An 8,857-nucleotide genomic window follows, 5' to 3' on the forward strand; every position below is an offset into this window, starting at 1 on the left:
ATCTTCTTCCTGCAAACTCACCCAAAGAACTGGTAAGAGACAAAGTGCCCCAAGAAGCAGTCCCTATAGAGGTGTGACCCCTTTACCCTAATCTCCTAGCAGCCCCCTTTGGGCTTTGTCGTAGTTCCAAGCCCCACCAATAAAGCCCCTGTTCATGCCATAGCAATGAGTGAAGGTAGAGTCTGAGCCACCAGGTACCCCCTCCACAAATAGAAACGGACTCTGGAGGTCTTTGCTTCCTGGTACCCTTTACCAGATCCAATTTGCAAAATATGCTGGAGCTTATAAGGGCTCTCTAGTTCTTGGGGAGTAGGCAGGTGAATGCACAGGATCAAAGGGATAAAGGCCAGTGGCACAAAGGTCAGAGAAGCCTGTGGAATGATGTCATGAGCCCAGCAGTACCGAGCTAAAACACTGCCTTGATCACTGTGGCTCTCCAGTAAAGCCAGGCATTTCTTTTAGCTCCTCTCTTCACATCCGAGATCTCCAGAGGTTTGCAGCCCTCTTCTGGCATGTATCCATCTACTCCATGATAGTCCTGGCTGATGGTCAGTTTCTTCTCACTTGTTATGATAGGGTACTTCTTGTCAGAAGAGTCAGTATGAAAGTTCCTCTTTACGATGAGTTAGTTTCTATGTTCCCTGAAGCGCCTTGCTGGGCCCAGCTTGTCCTCTGTGGCTACACCTATGTGTTCTTCTGTTTCCAGACAATCCTTTGGAATGGTGAGGACAGGAGGCATGACTTGCTGAGTCTTGTGGGCCCAGTTCTATGGGACCAGAGGTCCCCACACAGTGGACAGAATTGTTGAGTGTACTGCAGGGCCATGAGGGTGCTCATTTCTTCATACTTGGAAACCCACCATTTGGTTATTTATTTTTAAACATTTTATTATTTTGATTTTATGTGTATGAGTGTATTGCCTGTATGTATGTGAGTGTACCTGTGTCATGCAATGCCACGGAGGTCAGAAGAGGGCTTCCGATTCCCCTGGAACTGGAGTTAAGGACGGTCCATAGCCGCCATGTGGGTGCTGGGAATCGAACCCAGGTTCTCTGCAAGAGCAGTCAGTGCTCTTAACGGCTAAGCCATTTCTCCAGCCCCAGGAAACCCACCTGCTGCCACAGACTGTATCTCTCCAATATTCTGCTAGAGCCTAGATTTATTTAGAAGTAAAAATTAACACCTTGTTTCCCATTTAAAAAAATTTTTTTAATTAAAAAAAATTGTTTGGTTTTTTTTTTTTTTTTTGTCTTTTTGAGACAAGGGTCTCCCTGTAGCCCCAAATGGCCTGGAACTCACTATGTAGACCACAGAGATCCGCCTACCTCTGCCTCCCAAGTGCTGGGATTAAAGGCCTGCACTACCACGCCCGGCTTGTTCAGGTTTTTTTTTTTGTTTTGTTTTAATACAGAATGTCATTATGTAGCCCTGGCTGACCTGGAACTTGCTATGTAGACCAGGCTGGCCTCAAACTCACAGAGATCCTCTGGCCTCTATAGGCACATACCAGCATGCTCAGCTTACTGTGAAAGGGCCTTGAGGTATGTAGATGATCCATCACCAGTGATTTTATTTGACGTGGGCTTCTTTCCCAGGGACAGGTGAGTATCCCCTCAAGCCACATCCTTTAACCTCTGAGCTGGTCCCTTGTTTTAGCAAAGCACTCCCTAGTTGGGTATACAAAAAAGTGTTCTAGGTTCTGTCCCATGTGGGTATCCAAGTTGAGGGGTGGCAACTGCCTTTTTCTGGCTCCTTAAACCTTAACAACTCACAAACACCGTCTTACCTACAAATGACTAATTATACCAACTTAAAACTGCCGTTGTCTTCAAACCTTGAGTAGGAATTCATTTCCTATTAATTTCATGAAAACAGAATTCTGACAGAAGGTTAACTTTACCTAGGAAACTTAACAGGTATTTAGTAAGAGAATGGTTTATAAAGGTTAAAGAAGGGCTTAGGGAGAAAAAAAAAAAGCTAGTGAAGAGACCAGGAGCTAGTCACAGCTGGCATCCTTGTAGCAGGCCCCTGACTAAAAGACATCCATCTTACCATCCTACGTGACCTGGCCTAGTTATTTTCCAGTTTCCCCGAAATTGCCAACACCCTATAGAGACCAGGAATTCTTAGAAGCTGCCACATGTCCGGCCGAGATGAAGTAAGCTGCTGCCTAACGCCATATCTGCTTCTGTTCATGCTTGCTTGCTTGCTCTGGGGGGTCAATAATAATTTTAAACTTTTACTGACTTATGCAAATATGTGCTTGAGTTTGAACTATGGTGATTGGCCCCTTGTGTTCTCATTTTTTGAGAAATATCTGAATATGTATAAAAAGTCCCTGCAGACTCCCTTTGGGGCTACTTGCTGTATTCACTCCCTGAATGCAGGGACAGCCTGGCCATTAATAAAATCCTTCCTACCTTGTGGTTGAATTCTTGGCAGTTATCAGACTATAACAATCCTCTTTGAAAGGTGTGATTTCCAGGACTGGTAGGGTTGACTGTGGAGAGAGCCACCTTGGGAGAGAACTTGCCTGGAGTCACAGGTCGTAGGGAAAGATGGGCACAAAGCCCAGGAAGCCTGATCCCCAGCAAGCTGTTCTAATCTTTAGACCGTGAAATCCGCAGAGCACAAACAAACCATCTTTGAGTGCTAATCAAATATAATCAACCCCTAGGGCTTTAAAACTGTCATGCTTCATGTCATTTGGTTTGTTTTTCTTTCCATTTAAATCTTACAGGGGTGTCATACATCTTTATCAGACATGAGGTCTGAATAAGAAAGAAAGCCAAGAGCATAATAGGAAAGAAAGCAATGAAGTACAGAAGTTTGCAGAGACGGGACAAGATCTGTGACATTGAACTAGAATGTTAGGAACACAAAATCAGTCTATTTAAATAGTGAAACTAGAAAAAACCTGAAGCAATCATCTCTGTGTGGTATAAACTTTCCCAAGGTTTCAGTCGACTATTCCCAATAAAACGGTTTCACATTATTTCACACACAGACAAGATTTTGTTAAAATATACTGTGGAGGGCTGGAGACATGGCTCAGTGGGTAAGAACACTGGCTGCTCTTGCAGAGGACCCGGGTTTGATTCCCAGCACCCACATGGAGGCTGTGAACCATCCTTAACTCCAGTTCCAGGGGAATCCGAAGCCCTCTTCTGACTCTGTGGTGTTACACATGGGTGCACTCACAAACATGCAGGCAATACACTCTTACACATAAAATAAAAATAATAAATAAAATATTAAAAAATATATGTATATATGTATATGTAAGAATAACTTAAGCAGCAATGGAAACAAGCTCAAATTCCATCCTGTGTCCCAGGATTGTTCAGCTGTCCTGTTGCTTAAATGGATTCATGTTAGAGGCTGGAAAGATGGCTCAGCAGTTAAGATACTGGCTGCTCTTACAGAGGACCCAGGTATGGTTCCCAGCACCCATATGGCAGCTAACACCTGTCCTTCACTTCAGTTCCAGGGGATCCGATACCTTCTTCTGGCCTTTATAGGCATTGCATGCACATGGTGCACTTACATGCGTGCAGGCAAAACATAAATAATAAGATAAAAACAAATTTTAAAAAATGCATTCAGGTTACCAGGAGTCTGTCTTCAGCACAGCACCTGGCATTCTTGTCCAGACTCCTCTTGGCATGGACAATTCTGTTATAAAATAGTTACTCCAGGTGCTGAGGGTATAACTCAGTGGCACTTATCTACTGTGTGGGAGGTCCTGGGTTCAATTCTCAGCATTGTAAAGAGGAAAACAACAGCAAGTTGGATATGGTAGCTATGTCTGTAAACCTAGCATTTGAGAGGCAGAAGCAGGAGGTTCATGAGTTTGAAGCTATACTGGGCTGTATAAGGAGATTTTGTTTCAAACAAAAACAAAAACAAGGAAGGAAGGACAACTAAAAACAGAACAAAAATAAAAGCAATTCTTCCAGAAGACCTAGTATTTGAAATACCATAGTGTAGCTCTGAAATTTTTTTTATTTTAAGTATATGAGTCTTTTGTCTGCATGTATGTATATGCACCATGTGTGTGCCCATGATGGCCAGAAGAGGGCATCAGAACTCCTGGAACTGGAGTTACAGACAGTTATGAGTCACCTTGTGGGTCCTAGGAACTGAACCCTGGTCCTCCGCAATAGTAGCAAGTTCTCTTACGCGTGAAACCATCTCTTCAGCCTCCCTCCACAATACACACACCTTTTTGAGACAGGGTCTCTCATGTTGCTCAGGCAGGCCTCAGACTTGCTATTTAGTCGAGGGTGACCTTGAACTCCTTGCCTCCACCTCCCAAGTGCTGGCATTATAGCCTGTGGCACCACTCTTAATTTATGCAAACATAAGCTTTTGTGACTGCTAGGCATGCACTCTCCCAAGTGCATTTCATCACCAGCCCTCTCTGAAAATTTATGAACCTCAATTTGAGACACTGTCTCAGTCAATTTTGGCAGATGTCTGTTCTCAGGATGCATGGTGATCACTGAAACCCGGTAGTTACCTTTAATACCAGAGACAAGATTAGCACCCTTCTAACTATAGTGTGTAAACATTATGTACTTTTTGTGCACAGGTCAGACTTCATCAACCAAGTCTATACAGCAGGTGCACATATCTGTACAGTTGTTTGCCCTGAAATCAGAGGTTAAGAATGTAGGTATTCAGGAAGTGACTCAAATTTATTGGGTCCGCCACCTCCAACTCCCACTGGACTTGTTTATTCTTTAGTAGTCAAACAAGGACACACAATCATCCAAGCTCAGATAGAAGTCTCTGTCCCAAAAAACTCACTTTATACTTAACATACATAGTATACTATATACTTCATATACTTTTTGGGATGATCAGGCATTTAAAAATATTAGATAAAAAGCCGGGTGTGGTGGCGCACGCCTGTAGTTCCAGCACTTGGGAGGCAGTGGCAGGTAGATCTATGTGAGTTCCAGGCCAGCTGGGGCTACAGGGAGACCCTGTTTCAAAAAAGACTGAGAAAAAATATTAGATTAAAAAAAGCCATCATGGGGGTTGGAGAGATGGCTCAGTGGTTAAGAGCACTTGCTGTTTTTCCAGAGGACCTGGGTCCAGTTCCCAGCATCTACATGGTGGCTAACAGAAATCTGCAAATCCAGTTTTAAGGGATCTGACACCCTCTTCTGGCCTCTATAAGCATTTCATGAAGGTGGTGTACTTGCATACATGCATGCAGGCAAAACACTCATACAAATAAAAAAAAATTGTTTTAACTTTTAAAAAAAGCATGCACTACCCCCTCCCTTGTCACCATTAGAGTATTGATTCCAAGTTTAATAAAAGGCTGCATTTCTTAACAGTGACAGGCAGAGCTGGATCCACAGCATGTTTCCTCCAGGGGTTATTTTTGAATTGTAAAATCTGGAGGTAAATAGGTCTCCTATATATAAAGAAAATTGCCAGAAATGCTGGTTTTTGTTCATGAAAGGCGGGACTTCCTCTTTGCTGACATAGTGTACTGATGTGACAATGAATTTCATACATACATATAAAGTGTTTTCGTCAAGTCCATAACCACTCCGTCCCTTCCAACATCTCCCATATCTCCCCATCACTTTTTTCTTTCTCTGTTTGTTTACAGGTCAGCCCGATCACAGAGTTCCTTGTAGGTTCCCCAAAGACTCAGTACATTTAGAGGAAAAATCACTTAATCTCTTATTGCTCAGGAAAAAGTCAGTCCTAGAGACAGAGCTCTGATAATAGTGATTGGAATTGAGTGCTTATTATATTTCAGGTGGCTCTGTGTATCAGTATTTCCTGTGTGCTTAGAGCAGCCCTCCAGGCCGGAACTCAGTAAGTCAGGGCCTGGCCCTTGTTTTGGTTTCTCAGAGGCAGGACACAGTCTGGAAAGACTTAAAACTCAGCAGCCAAGCAACTTTGGTCAAAGCAACTGAACTTTTGTGCTTTGATTTTCTCATTTACAGTTAGGATAGTTATATTTCGGGAGAGGGGAGCTGTTAAAATTAAATGAGTTCAATGTAGGAAGCACTCAGCACCCAGTACATATGAGTAACACAGATGTCGATGTAAAAAAACATAAAAGTCAAGAGCCATGAAGCCTCTCAGGCAAGTCACGTGGAATTTTGAGTCCTAATGCTGCTATTTGTGTTTTGAGGATCCAGTCCAGAAAATGCAATGGCCGTTCCTGTGCCTTGAAGTGTTTCCCATCTTTCATAGCAGTTTGAGTTTAATACTATTAAAGGTTCTGAATTGTTTTGTGCTGATTTTGGTACAGGATAAGAGATGGAGGCTAAGTTTTGATTTTCTAATTGTGGATATGCAGGTTCTCTACTCCAGTCCATTAGATGAAGAAGCCTTTATTGCCTCACTGTAAGTTTTGACTTCTTTGTCAAAATCAGTTGCCAGTAACGTTTGACTTCATTTCTGGGTCCCCTGTACTGTTCAAGTGGGTTGCTTATTTTTATGTCAATATCATTTTGTTTTGGTTACTGTCTCTGTAGTATGTCTTCAAGTCTGACTTTTTGATTCCTGAAGTAATCACAGACATGTCGGTATCAGGGCATTAGTCTGATGTCTTAGAAAGAAATGTGGATTATAGCCTGCGTCTCAAGAATAAGGCAGCTGAGATGCTGATATGGAGGACAGGGGACCTGTCAGCTACATTAGATTGAGCGGTAGATTGTATATGTCACAAACAAGCCTCAACTTTTTTTCTCAAACAGCTCTTTTCTACTGTTTCCCGCAGACCCTCCATCGCAGATCTCTCCTGATTTCTGTTGCTGCTGTCAATCTTTTAAACATTGGAAATCCAGAGTTTTCCCTGTGTTGCTGATTCCATGTGCTGTCCACTTTCCTCATCCAAGTCCATTACCTTTAATGCCAATTTTTATTTTATCAGTTTTGTGTTTTCTTTCTGATTCTTTCCCCCCAGGCTACCCACCTCCATGATGCTGAGGTATCACGTTGGACTGATCTCTCTCTCTCCCTCTCTCTCTGTCTCCCCCCCACCCGCCCCAGTGTAACTGCATTTTTATCTAAGGTCCATAGCTCTAGCTTCTCTATATATATTTATTACGGTATAAATCATTCTCTCCCTTTAGCCAGGTTTTAGTGCTCGGCTTAAAAGCCTTATCCTAACAGAGTTTTGACTTGCAAACACTTAGTTTGAACCTCCCTCTTACAGGTACTCATAGGATCAGGTGTGTCTAAGGAAGAAAATAAACCTGTTATTTATAGCATTTATCATCACTTAAAATCACTTTATGTGTTTGTCTGTTCACATACTCTAACATGTGTTTTCCTATGGGAATAACTAACTATCCATTAGCATAGGCATGCATGAGTCAGACTGATTTGATTGTTATTTTGATTCTGCTATTCATAATGATTACTGTATTACTGAAGAATGAGTGTTTGTGACTTCTGAAAATTTATATATTGAGTCCCAAATTTCAACATGGCACTGTGCAGATGTGGAACCTTTGGAAAGAAAGTATTCCGTGAAGGTGGCGCCCTTGTGAATGAGAATTGTGTCTTTTTTTACATTTTTTATTTTATTTTATGTGTATCAATGTATTGCCTGCACGTATGTAAGTATACCCATGTCATGCAATGTCTGAGAGGCCAGAAGAAGGAGACAGGTCCCTAGAACTGGAGTTACAGACGTGCAGATGTGGAACCTTTGGAAAGAAAGTATTCCGTGAAGGTGGCGCCCTTGTGAATGAGAATTGTGTCTTTTTTTACATTTTTTATTTTATTTTATGTGTATCAATGTATTGCCTGCACGTATGTAAGTATACCCATGTCATGCAATGTCTGAGAGGCCAGAAGAAGGAGACAGGTCCCTAGAACTGGAGTTACAGACGGTTGTTAGTTGCCATGTGGGTGCTGGGAATTGAACCTAGGTCCTCTGCAAGAGTAGCCAGTATTCTTAACCACTGAGCCATTTCTCCAGTCCTGAAATAGCATCTTTAAAAAAAAATTAAAGACCATATTGAAAAGGTTGGTTTTTCCAGAGTCCAGACAATCTCTGTTCAAAGTCATGGAGGTGGGACTGGCTGGATATTTGGAGGCTTGACTACCTAGCAAGAGATAGGAATATGTCCTCAATGTATGGAAGGAGAGGCTTCTGTTGGGATTGCTACTGTACTGCGATTGCAATGTGGGATTTCACTGAGGATCATACTAAAGTCTCATCAATATTCAACACAACTTATTTAAGGGCTGCTTATACTTTTTGTGATATACATTAGTTATATATTTTCAATACAACTTGACAAAAATATCAAGAAACAAGTCATAGACATATGAACAGATTTCCTCATCAAATGTAACGCAAATAGTACTCGGCTACTTATTTGAATTCCATCTAGATCCATATATGAGCATTAGTCAGGATTCCATACTGATGTAGCTAACCTGTGCTTGGGGGTACAATATAAGCACGCACCTGAACGCATCAGTACAAAATGACTTCTGAATAAAGATCGCTTCTCTCTTATCAAAAACCTGGCTTTTGAGCTCTAGCTGGATGGAGAAATGTCATGATCACCCAGTGATGTCTGGCCCTGGGCTCGCTCAACTAACAACGTACAAGAACCAGTTGAGGAGGAAACACAGACAACCATGTCCTGGAATGAAAATAAAATATCTCTTTAACTAACATTTCTATAAGCAACAGGCAAATGATTTCCCCAAACCTGCTGCCAGCCTTGCGCAATCCCTTCCACTTTCCCTCATATACTTCAACTTAAATATAAACTGTGGCCCCTAATAAGAGAAGCTGGCACTGTTCTCAGTGTCCTAGCCTGTATTATACAGTCAGGGTTCTCCAAAGAAACAGAAC

Source organism: Nannospalax galili, unplaced genomic scaffold, assembly GCF_000622305.1.
Source record: "Nannospalax galili isolate Female #2095 unplaced genomic scaffold, S.galili_v1.0 scaffold589, whole genome shotgun sequence".
Taxonomy (NCBI): domain Eukaryota; kingdom Metazoa; phylum Chordata; class Mammalia; order Rodentia; family Spalacidae; genus Nannospalax; species Nannospalax galili.